We start from the raw sequence: 12,733 nt of genomic DNA, 5'->3' as shown, positions 1-12,733 counted from the left end.
GTCCTCTTGCCCCCTTTCTCTTTCTGTTCTATGCGGAGGCGATGAGCAGATTTTTGGTGTCACAGCAGGTTGGTTTGAGGGGCTTAGCACTCCCGATACGGGGAGATGAGCTTCTGGACGCTGAGTTTGCCGACGACTCAGCCTTGTACTTAGAGGGCTAGGAGGCCAATTTACATAGGTGTGGGCAGGCTCTTGAGACCTTCTGCTGTGCATCGGGCGCATTGATCAACTGGAGATAGACAGTGGCTTTCTCGGTTGGCAGTGCTCCCGTGCCAGAGTGGATGCCAGGAGAGGGTTTCAGGTGGATTCCCCCAGGGACTGCAGTTCGATACTTGGGTTGTCAGGTTGGTTTGGATTTGTCCCCCGAGCAGCAGATTGCTCCTCTTCTCCTGTCCATCAGGAGAAAGCTATTCCACTGGAGCTCAGCACGACTTTCGCTGGCTGGTAGAGTAGTAGTTGTCAACCAGGTGTTGTTGGCAACTATGTGGTACATCACTTCTTGTTGGATCTTCTCGAGTTCTTGTATCAGCCAGGTAGAGAGGCTGATCAGGAACTTCCTTTGGTCAGGTCGCGACACTCAGGTTGCCCGAGCCAAGGTGGCTTGGTCGGTCATCACACTTCCTTGTTCTCAGAGAGGGCTTGGGATGATTGATCCAGCACAGCAGAGCAGAGCCCTTCTTGGGAAGTTCTTCGTCAGAGGACTTCTTCCAGGCGAGGAGCCCTGGAAAGAGTTGCTGTAGAGGCTTCGTGCCAGGGTGCCTCAGTCAGGAGGCCCTTGGCAACCTTCGACCAGATGGATCTTTACAGAGTTGCGCCGAGTTGGCTTGAGCAGGAGACTGGAGGACCGATTCGCTGTGAGTTTGCTTCGCTCTTGGGAGCTCTTACGGCGTGGCCTAGAGCAGAGACAACCGACATGCACGGAGGAGAGCCTACGACAGTCCCTCATCTAGAACCCCATGGTTAGCACTCAAAGAGGCCACCTGGTTGGGAGTAGGTCTCATGTTTCATGGGGTCCCATGGCAGCAGGTCCAGCGCGCTCTCTAGGTGACTGGCTAGAGTTCACAGGTTTGTCAGAGGAGGTGCAGGGTGTCCAACTACAGGGCATGAGAGGGGTTCAGAGCATGTATTAGGACATCTCAGAGTCAGTTCCAGCTGAGTGGCTCACGCCTCTCGACCCTGTAGCACCCCGATGGATGGGAGCCTTCACACGACTGGAGGTTCTCATCTCAGTCAGGGCTTGTTCAGAGACTGTCCCAGCCCTGTTCTTTGAGCTTCAGGGTGGGGGACGATTACAGCGAGTTACAGAAGAGGCCCCGCAGATAGCAGAGTGCTGTTTCTAGAGGATCTGAGTTGTGGGCATCTGTGGGAGGACTTGCGTCATAGACCCTTACCCAGCAGCTCTCGAGGCAGGACACTGGAGGCTATGGGCTTGGGAGTGTTTTCCACTGGCACGAGTACAGTGGGATCCTAGTGAGTGGCTATGGAGGGACCCCTTCTCTTCTGCAGGCCACCCAGGAGTCCCTTTCTTTCAGTACACTGTTCAGCTTGGACGTCATATACTTGCAGCGCAAAGAGAGGCCCGCCCCGCTGCAGCACGTCATTGGCAGGAGGAGGGTCTCACAGTTGAGTTCTTGGCAGCTTTTTGGCAGAGGCTGTGGGACTCCAGACAGCCGAGGTGCGTCACTTTGTTCCAGTGGTTGGTTGCACACAGAGCCACAGCAGTAGGGAGCTGGCTTGTGAATAGTGGTCTCTCGGCCGCATGTACAGCCTATGACCAGTTGGTGGAGAGTCAGCGACACTGTCTTTGGGACTGTCCTTCGGCCCAGCAGGTGTGGCTACGAGTGCTTTGGCTGATGCCTGCCCTCTCCGCGGCTCGACAGTACACTTGGGGGGCAGCGGCTTGGTCCACCCTCATGGGCCCGGCACTACAGTTTGAGCTATCTTCCCAGCAGGATGATAGTGATACAGGGGGGGCGACCTGCACTCCAGCCTGCTACAGACCTTACTCCACAGGAGTGGTGTAGTGAGAGAGAGGAGTGTTGGGAGCTCATCAGCGGCCTAGCTCTTTGGTTCATCTGGCGGGCCCGTTGTTTCTGCATCTTTGAGGCTCGCCCTGTGCCACCAGTAGAGACTGTTCGTGACTTTTGGCTAGAGCTGATCCATACTCTCAGAGGACAGCTTGAGGGACTACAGGGCAGCTTCGACCGCATGCGGGAGCGCCGCGAGGCTTTCCTTCGACTCTGGCGCCCTGGGCCTTTCTACACCATGGTCCAGGGGGTGCTCAGATGGCACTACTGTCCACCTGTGTGGCTTTTCCCTCCTCCCATTTCTTGATTTAGCCCCATTGTATATATGCTATTTTTTCATTGGGAGAGTCTCCCCATCATGCTTGTTGTAGCCCTCTCTTGCAGAGGTGAATGTAGCCCTATGGGCATTTTTCATTAACTAATAGAAGGATCTTTTTCTTGAAAAAAAAAAGTCCTTTAAAATTCAAATGTTCAATTAAAAAATTATTTTCCCTCCTCATGTGCTTCTGTTTTCAGTTATAGAAGACGACGTGGGGAGTCTCACTCTCTCTCTCTCTCTCTCTCTCTCTCTCTCTCTCTCTCTCTCTCTCTCTCTCTCTCTCTCTCTCTCTCTCTCTCTCTCTCTCTCTCTCTCTCTCTCTCGTTCGTTCCTTGCACCGGGCATCCTACCTCAGAGATGATTTTTCAAAGCTGAGCTCTTTCTCTCGTTCCAACATAGACCTACAGAAATGGAGAACCAGTATAGCCAACATTATTGCCACTAGCTCCAATGCTGAAAATGGAGTCGTACTGTAATGTGATGGTAAGCAAATCTTATGTGTAGCCCACCCAATCCAAATGAAGTCATTAGTTTTGTTGGTCACATATATAGTTTTGTGAGGGAATTTGTTCATAGTATGTGTGTATTACAACATCAAGTGTTGATAGCTATACATTTAAGTGGTTTTAAGTAAGTAACATATCATGCACATCTATAGTTCTCAAGAAAACGCAAAAGAGAGCCATAACAGGCAATGAATTATAACTCCCCTTTATATAATAAGGGAATATGAGAGAGTAAGAAAGAGGAAACAATGAGAGAAGAACCAAATGAAATTTGAGTGACAACATCATGCCCTCAACAATGACGAGAAAAAGAAAATATCCTCCTAGATTGTGAGAGCTTTAAAGAGTAGGATTGAAGGTTTAATATGGAAGAAAAGTGGGAAATCTAGAATCTTGTTGCTCAACATATGCATGTTCGGGCGATCCATAATGAGTCTTTTGCGGAGGAGGCTGCTGTACAGACCGCAATTGTCTCCAATGTCCGCAGCACATTGGCTACGGTCAAGCAGCCAAGTTTCAATGAGGAGTTGTTTTTGAAGAATGCAACATTGCAGATGATGTTGAATTCAAAGGAAAACATGCCTATTGCAAAAATTTCCAGGGTCCAAAATGCCATTCGTCGCACCTTGCACAAGGAGAGATCACGATAGGCAAAGCCTGATGTTGATGGTCGATTGTTTTCATTGGTTTCATGTCATAAGAAACACCGTCATAGCCCTATCACAGATGAAATTAAGGAATTGGTCTAAACATTTTGGAAAGTGGAGACTCGCGTTCCACCGAACAAGAAGGATGTTTGTCGAAAGAGATGGGGAGGAAAAGGTACATAGAACACCCTGTGCACCTCCTAGATGAGCCTCAGGTGATCAATCAAATACTTGTACCATAACTTATGCATTTTATGCATTGCATCTATGGTGCATAGTAACTTGTATATGCTGATCATAGCATACTAATCTGTAGACTTTTGCTATTTAGCATGGACTCTGCTAGTTAGCATATGGAGTATGTTAGTTAGCATGCCTTGGGTTCTAAATAGCATACATAGCTAGTTGGTTAACACAATATGTATGCTAATTAACATACCTGGTATGCTAGTTAACGTACCTAGTATGCTAGTTACATACCTAGTATTCTCAATTGCATGATAAGTACGTTGTCTAACAGAAAGTGATTATGCTAGTTAGCATATGGACTTTGCTAGTGAGAAGGCCTTGAGTTCTAAATATCATACAGAGTTAGTTGGTCAACACAAAAGGTATGCAAGGTAACACCACTAATGCTAGTTAGCACCTAGTATGCTTGCTAGGATGATGGGTATGCTATTTAAGACAAGGGTTATGCTAGTTAGAACTAGCAGCTGGGCTGGGTATGCTAGATAGCAGATGGAGTATGCTGGTTAGCATATGGAGTATCCTAGTTAGCATGCCTTGTGTTCTACCTAGCATACAGAGTTAGCTAGTCAGCACAAGATGTATGCTAATTAACATCATTTATGCTAGTTAGCACCTAGTATGCTCAATAGCATGGTGGGTGTCCTAACGTGTATACTAGTTAGCATAGTGAGTATGATAATTATCATATGGAGTATGCTAGTTAGCATATGGATTGTTCTAGTTAGCATATGGACTGTACTAGTTAGCATATGGAGTATGCTAGTTAGCATTCCTTGGGTTCTAAATAGCATACAGGTCTTTTTGGCATCACAATATGTATGCTAATTAACATACATGGTATGCTAGTTAGCATACCTAGTATGCTAGTTAGCATACCTAGTATGCTAGTTACATACCTAGTACGCTCAATTGCATGATAAGTATGCTATCTAACAGAAAGTTATTATGCTAGATAACACATGGAGTTTTCTAGGTAGCATATGGAGTATGCTAGTTACCAGGCCTTGAGTCCTAAATAGCATACAGAGTTAGTTGGTCAACACAAAAAGTATGCAAGTTAACACCACTTATGCTAGTTAACACCTAGTATGCTCACTGGCATGATGTGTATGCTATTTAAGACAAGGTTTATGCTAGTTAGAACTAGCAGCTGGGCTGTGTATATTAGTTAGCATATGGAGTATGATGGTTAGCATGCCTTGTGTTCTACCTAGCATACACAAGTAGATAATCAGCACAAGATGTATGCTAATTAACATAATTTCTGCTAGCTAACACCTAGTATGCTCAACAGCATGATGGGTGTCCTAATGAGTATGCTAGTTAGCATATGGTCTGTGCTAGTTAGCATGCCTTGTGCTCTACCTAGCATACAGAGTTACCTAGTAAACACAAGATATATGCTAATTAACACTCTTTATGCTAGTTAACATACACTATTGCATGCATATTAGGATGTTGATTCTGCTATTTAACACTATGATTTGTTTTCATGAAAATGTTGGATGTCCTAGTTAGCAATCTAAATATTGATCATCATTTGGATGTTGCAGGTTGAGTTCTTTCGTAGATTGAAGGAAAAACATCTAGATTGCAAGATTGGCATGAGAATGTTTGAGATGTTGAAAACAATCTTTTGTAGGCGGCTGAAGGATAGATACACATGCTGTTGCAAATACCATGTGCAAATGTCCTTTTTGAAGGACACAATGAATCACATGTGCTCTCATGATTCTGGGTTGCATAGAGCAAGTTGTGATTGTATATGCAGTATCTGTACCGTAGGTGAGAACCTTAGCAAGGGTTGCTTGGCTTCACGTCACACGTTCAAAGGTGTCACACATATGTGGGAGTCTATTCTTTGTCCAAAGCCCACAGATGCAGTTTTCCATAGAAGGGAATGCCTGATGGGAGAGTGTTTGACATGTGGAGTGAATAGGTTGGACTTATACTGCTTGGAGACAACAAAGCTAGGTAATAGTATTAATGTGAAAGTATTTGCATATGTACAAGCTCAAGACAAGTTGGGAAATAGTAACAAAAGAAAAATTATTTTGCACAAAGAAATGTAGCGGTGGGAGTTTCTTCAACTCTTGAAGACCAAGTTGGAGCTCTTATCACTCATAACTGTGTGGCTCAATGGCAAGGAAAACAATTCAAGAATTGCCTTCTTTGGTTTTTGGATGATGTCAGCATGTCAGCTATTGATTTTGCAAAGAATTATGCCTTCAAGGAACAAAATGAGATTCAGTCAATGCATTGGCACTCTAGTCAAGTAACCATTTCTTACACATAATGTACTACCACAGGGTAGGGGAGGTAGTCAAAACCATCCAATTCTTCATATCAGATGAGAAGGTGCATGACATGTTGTTCGTGCAACATTACTTCATGCTACACCTTGACTGGTTACAACAAGAGGGTGTCACTCCTAAGCAACATTGGGTGTGGTCTGATGGTGCGGCCTTGCAGTTCAAGGGATCCAAGTCTTTTTACTTCGTTGCAAGATATGGTGGGGATGAGCTGCTTCTTCTTTGAGTCAGGGCATGGCAAGGGAGAGCATGGTGGTCCATGAGCAATTGTGTAAAGAACCTTGACCCATGAAAAACTTAAACCTAATGGAGCTATTTTGCGGTGTGCAGCTGATGTGGTTGCTTATTGCCAAGCCAACCTGTCGTAGGGAGCACCTTCACACTATCCTTCAAAAGAAAGGGAATGTGCCCATGTGTTCTAGGAGGTTAAAGAGGGGGAAGTGAACAGGGAGGTGAAGTGGAATTATGCCACTGTGGCAAAAACTCGCTCTCTCCAAGCTTTTCGTGGTCACAACCCTGGGGATCCAATTGCCCTTGCAACAAGAGCCTTGGCATTCTTCTGTGATGCATGCACGGAAGATGTAATCAATACATCAATAAAGCTCACGTGCACCCTTGGGATTATCATACTCTATTGCCATTACTTGATGAGGTTGTGCCAAATTCTGAGCCGGAAGATGAAGAAGCCACCTATGATGACTTCACGTACAAGGGTCATCATGATGTGTTGAGTAGCACTCTATGTGCTGGCAGCACATTTGCTATAATTCCATATGCTTCGACCAACGTCAAGGATGTGGATTTCTACTTGGTCAAGTGTGTTGCAGCAAACAAGAAGGTGGAGAAGGGGTACCTTGATGAGTGCGAAATGTAATTGATAGAGGCTCATATGTTGTGCAAGGTCTGTATTACAAGCAATTGGATGCATAAACCTCGATCTCATGATCCAGAGGTAGTAGATCAACCTTTGTAAGTAGATATTGCTTCAACTTCATCCAGAAAAGATGATTTTTAAATGAACAATTATAGACCGAGTCCACTCTACAAATACCCGATTCCACATTTCAAGAAGTAGAGATTGAGCAAATGTTAGATGCGTTCTTTGACATGGATCCCATCATTGAAAACCTAAACGGTGACAACATTCAAGGCAACACTGCAAACCAAACACAGTCATCCTATCCATATCAAAAGCATGATAGCAACGATATCAATGACATGATAGCAACGATAAAGAGGGCAAGATGATGCAAACACTTGCACGTATGCCGCTTTAAAATGGTGCAAAAATCTCAACTCTCTGTACAGCTTAGGCAATGCTTAATCTGCAGCCTGTCTATGGGTGGCTGTCTATGGGTGGTCTGACACCTCCGTCATAGAGCTTTTCAAGTAAATAAATTGTATCCTAAGCATGACAAATTGCAAATTATAGTTCAATAATATGATCATTGTGTTCATTTGTTGATGTAATGATAGGTTGCTCGACGAGCAAAATCTTGCCGGAGGGCAATCACATGCCCCCTACCCATCGAGCTGCTAAAAAGATTCTTACTAACTTAGGCTTGGATTATCACAAAATACATGCATGCCCTATTGATTGTATACTCTTTTGCAATGAGTATGCAAATTTGGAACAGTGTCCCAATTGTGGATCAAATAGGTCTAGACAGGAAACACAAGGGAAATTTATCCCTGCAAAGGTCCTTTCAAACTTTCTTATCATTCCAAGAATAAAGAGCATGTTCAGGTGCAAGTTGATAGCCGCTTTGATGACATGAAACTCAAATACTAGATCAATGGATGATGTGATGCGGGTACCTGCTGACTCTTGTGCATGGAAGCACAAGAGGAAATATGGACTACATTTAAGAATGAGCCTTGATGATGTGATGCGGGTACCTGCTGACTCTTGTGCATGGAAGCACATAGAGGAGAATGATCCTTGATGTATCCTCTTTGGTCTGGCAATGGACGGAGTAAACCCATTTGGATTACTGAGCTTGTCTTGGAGCACATGGCTTATTTGCTTGGTTAATTATAATCTTCCACCATGGATAACTATCAAGAAGGACCATCTATTGTTGTCACTGATCTTCTCAGGAAAGTACAAAGCAAATAACATGGATGTCTATCTGGCACCACTTGTAGAAGAGCTCCAAATATTGTGGATAGGGATTGATGTGGTTGATATGTCCCAACCAATCAGACAATGAAATGTACATGTGCAAGGCATTCTCATGTGGATCGTGCACAATTGTCTAGGCTTTGGTGAGTGTTCAGGTAAGTATCTTTGAAACCCTTACATACATGTTATTCCTGGCTATGCCAATGCTTTTATATTTTAACTTTGTGATTTTTTAGGGTTGAGTTACTTGAGCAATCATGCATGTCCAAAATGTGGTCCTTGACTTGGCTTTTTCGCCGTTCTGATCATTTGAGCAAGACAATTTATAAAGAAGCATGGTAGATTTTTTCATGAAGGACATGAGTTATGTGGACCAAAAATATGCAAACAGGACATGCATCCACTGAAAGTGAGCGATTGGAAAAACATGTGGCTAGAGAGGGGAGATTTCATGCCACCCAAAATGAGAAGACTTTCTATTTTCCATGAACTCTCATATTGGAGTGACCTGCTGATTAATCATCTCCTCAACCCAATGCACATCTTCAAGAATGTGAGGGAGATTATATGGAAAACCATCACTGGAAAAAGGTAGAGCAAGGCCCAAAGAGATGACCTACAGGCTCTGGGTCAAATGCTAGAGATGTGTCGACTTAAACCCAATGGAAAGTTTGATATACCAAAAGGTCCATGGGTTTTGAGTTCTGCAAAAGAGCAACAAGTGAGGAAAACTATATCTCATTCAAGACTCCCACTGGGAAAATGACTTTTACAAGAGATGACAATCTTAGTGGTCTTAAGTCCCACGATTGGCACAACTTTTTACAATTTTTCTTACCAATTTCCATAAAGGATATTCTAATAAATGACACTAAAAGAATATTCTATAAAATCAATGAGTTGGTAAATTGGATCAGTTCAAAACAGATAAGAAAACACAACATCAATGTAGCATGCTTAAATTCTATTGAAGAAATGTGTATGGTGGAGATGTACTCTCCAATAAAAATTATTATCATCCAAATGCATCTACTTGTACATGTGGTTAATGAAGTTGCAAATGTTGGGGTAGTCCATAGTAGGTGGATGTTCTTCTTAGAGAGATTCATGAAGACTTTAAAAGAGGTTTGTTTGTCAAAGGGCTCGTCCCAAGGGTGGCATGGCCAAAGGATGTCTTGTACAAGAGTCTCTTGTTCTCATCAATCAATTTTTGAGCTCAATTGATCTAGAGATGCCCCGAATGTGGACTGCTGAGGTCAACGTCAAGGTGACAAGGGATGAGCCACAAGGACAAGACATTATTAGGAAGATGGATATCACAATGCGAGAAAAGGTTATGAGATTTTGCCTTCTCAACTTAGACATCATGCAAAAGTGGCTAGAGAGGTATGAAGGGGAAAAGCAACAATGCTTGAAAGATCATTTGCAATTCAAGCGCAACCATGCCACTAGAAACCTTCTTTTTTGAGATCATCTTTAGAAATTGCTTGAATTTCTAGCTGGGTGGTGGTTAGATGCGACAATCTCAAAGGCAAAGAGGAATGGACAGTTGATTACTGAAGAGGAAGAGGAGATGTCAAGGGGTTGCGATTGACATGTAAATTTTCACAACTTCCTTTTTGAGGTCCACATGATCACATTACTTTAGTAGCTTTAAGTTTATTTCAATTTTGTGTCTGAAATATCACAAATATGGAGCTCTGTGGTCTCATGGGATACGCTTTAAAGTGCACCGGATAGATGAACAAAGGGTCACCTTTGACACTGGTGTTAGGGCAAGATTCATCCAAGAAAGTAGGAGTAGTGACAAGGATGAGAACATAGAGGCTAGCTAGCTTGAATACTTTGTCTACATCCAAGACATCTTGAAGATTAGCTTTAGAAAGTTTGATATTTTTATCTTTGATGTCAAGTTGTTCAAAGTTATTACCAACGGCCATACTGCAACTGTGTAGAAAGATAAGAGTGGGGTTGATTTAAGTGAACTCTAGGCGGGTGTGGACAAATGCGCAGGATACGTTCATACTTCCATAAAATTTTGAACAAGTTGTGTTCACAATATATCCACTATAGCGAGAAAATGATGAAAAAGTTATATCTGAACCGCATTGGCTCTATGTTGTTGAAGTTGCTCCATGAAGCAAGCAAGTGTGCGAAGGATTGGAAGTTGAGGTCAAAGAGCTTCATGAACAAAGTGCGCGGCCAACGGAAGCTGCAAGTTTGGATTTTGAGTTGGAGGTGTGGGGTGAGAAAATGCATGAACCTAGAAATGAGTTTTCATGTACTGAAGTTGATGCGAAGAGCCACAATGAAGTGGAGTTTGATGACAAAGATGCAGAAGTACAGATTGAGATAGACATCTTTGGTGCATCAACTCTTATAGAAGATGAGAGATTGACTATTGATTTTTTCTAGGAACTCTTTTGTAAACTCTTTTATTTTGTCTATAATACTGGATAGATTCAATGAGCTGTGTTGCAGCTTCAATTTTTTATTATTTGCATTGCTTAAACTTTTCTTTTGTAAACTAGTGTATTGTATCTGTGCTATTTGTGTATCTGTAATCATGGCCAATGACGACAATACATACTCTCCTAGTTTTAGTTTTCTAGTCACTCCGGTTTGCATGTCACCCAAGTAGATGGGCTCCTTTTTGTCACAGTTCACACCAAATCAGGTTAGCTAAACACAAAACCTTTGGGCAGTTGGTTCCTATAGACCTACTATGACGGTCTCTATGCCTAGGACTAGTGTGTCCCCTACACCGACTGGCCCCACACCTCAGTTGAGTGTTCCCCCTACGCCCACGGCTAGTTCATCTTTGAGATGAGATAGGCGTCGTTCTAGAGGCGGTGGCTATAGTGGTTCTATCGATATGTCTACAACACCAAGAGAGTGTCCACTCTCTTCAACAGATATTTCACCGATTAGCACACCAGGTGTACCGTGGGGATCACACAAGCATGATCCTAGCAAGGTCTAGAAGAGCAGGGATGAAGCTGTTGTGGCAGATAGGGTCAGAAAGGCCATGCGACAAAGGATTCGACAGCTCTATATCGTTTACAAAGATTAAGCAGGCCATTAATGGCTCCATGAATTGTCAACATGATTAATGAAGCTTAAGCTGATGATGGTGATGGAGATCTCCTCCATGTTTCTCACTTCTCTTCAATTGCCTCTTGAACTTTGCAAAAAAATTTCTTTGATTCTCGTTCTTCTCCTCCTCAATTGCTAACAAGAAGTCTTTAGAACTTTTCTCGGATTTTCCTCAAGAACTCTATAATACTTCTCTTCAACTCTGTAAAAATCCTCTCTTTGTGTTGTTCTTCCCCTGCTTCAATAGCCAACAATAAATCTTTTAATTCTTCTTGCTCTATCTCTTCTCAAAGGTCTCAAGAGCATGTCTTCTCCTCTTTAGTTTTCTTCTTCTTCCTTATTTCCTGCAAACTATGCGCTTCCTCTCCTCTTCTTCTTGCTTGACTCACTGAGTCGACGGAGAGAGAGAGAAGGCGAGCTTAGTCGAGAGAGAGAGAGAGAGAAAGAGATCAAGAGAGTTTCCCCATGCCTTCTTCTTGCCCTACTCTCCCACCATGAGCTCTCCTCCCCCCCTCATCACATGTTTTTCTTCTTCTCCTTCTCCCCTTTTTCTTCATGAAATACCCTCTAAAAATAGATATGAGGATGTATTGTGCCAATGTAAATCTCTATCTGCAAGGAATTAGGAGCATACGAACTAGCCACTGTATAGTTCATGGGCTCTAAGAAGGTCACTACTACCCAGAAACCTTTTTCAGAATGTTACACCTTGTTAATCAGGTTTACCCATTTGCAAGATATCCCAATAGATGCACCTCTTCTTCCTCCATAGTGGTTAGTGCTATGCCATTGATAGCCAGAACCAATCCTTTTAAGATTGTTATCAAGGTCATTATCTTTACCCTTAATTTCTTGCAAACAAATGAAATCAGGGAGTAGTGACATATCATGTATCCACCTTTTGGTTGCTAAGGTTTTGGAAGGGTCTATAGTAAGGCCCTTACAATTGAAAGAAATACCTGACAAATTGGGACACTTCATTTTTTAATAATGTTTTTGAGGTATTGCCATAGACACGGAGGCTCTATTCGGGTCAGTAGATTTTTCAAGCTTTCTTTTGGATGTTGAAACTTGCATGTTGGGTAGACATTCCTCTTCACCTTGGGTCATTGCAATATCAAGTGATGGAGCTAGGGAAGAAGTCCGATGTCGTGTTGATCCGCTCCCATGCTAAGAAAGATACTAGAAAAAGCTTATTTGAAGCTTAATTGATTAATGGTGAGTGATCAGGGCTTGTTAACAAGCCAATTTTAATGATTAATGTATGCCAGATGCGGCTTTAAAGGGCCAATTGATGCCTTAATGATGCCAAAAATGAGTATGCATGAAGCAAGCACAGATGGGAGATTATGACCTAGAATTGCAACGCTTGAAGTGCTCTATCAGCCTGTCTTTACGGCTCGTCGATTGGAGCTACGGTGAAAACGTTATGGCAGTTTGAAGTTTAAATCG

Source organism: Adiantum capillus-veneris, chromosome 23 (genome assembly GCF_014529385.1).
Source record: "Adiantum capillus-veneris isolate H3 chromosome 23, ASM1452938v2, whole genome shotgun sequence".
Classification (NCBI taxonomy): Eukaryota; Viridiplantae; Streptophyta; class Polypodiopsida; order Polypodiales; family Pteridaceae; genus Adiantum; species Adiantum capillus-veneris.
Note: the sequence above shows the minus strand (reverse complement) of the source record.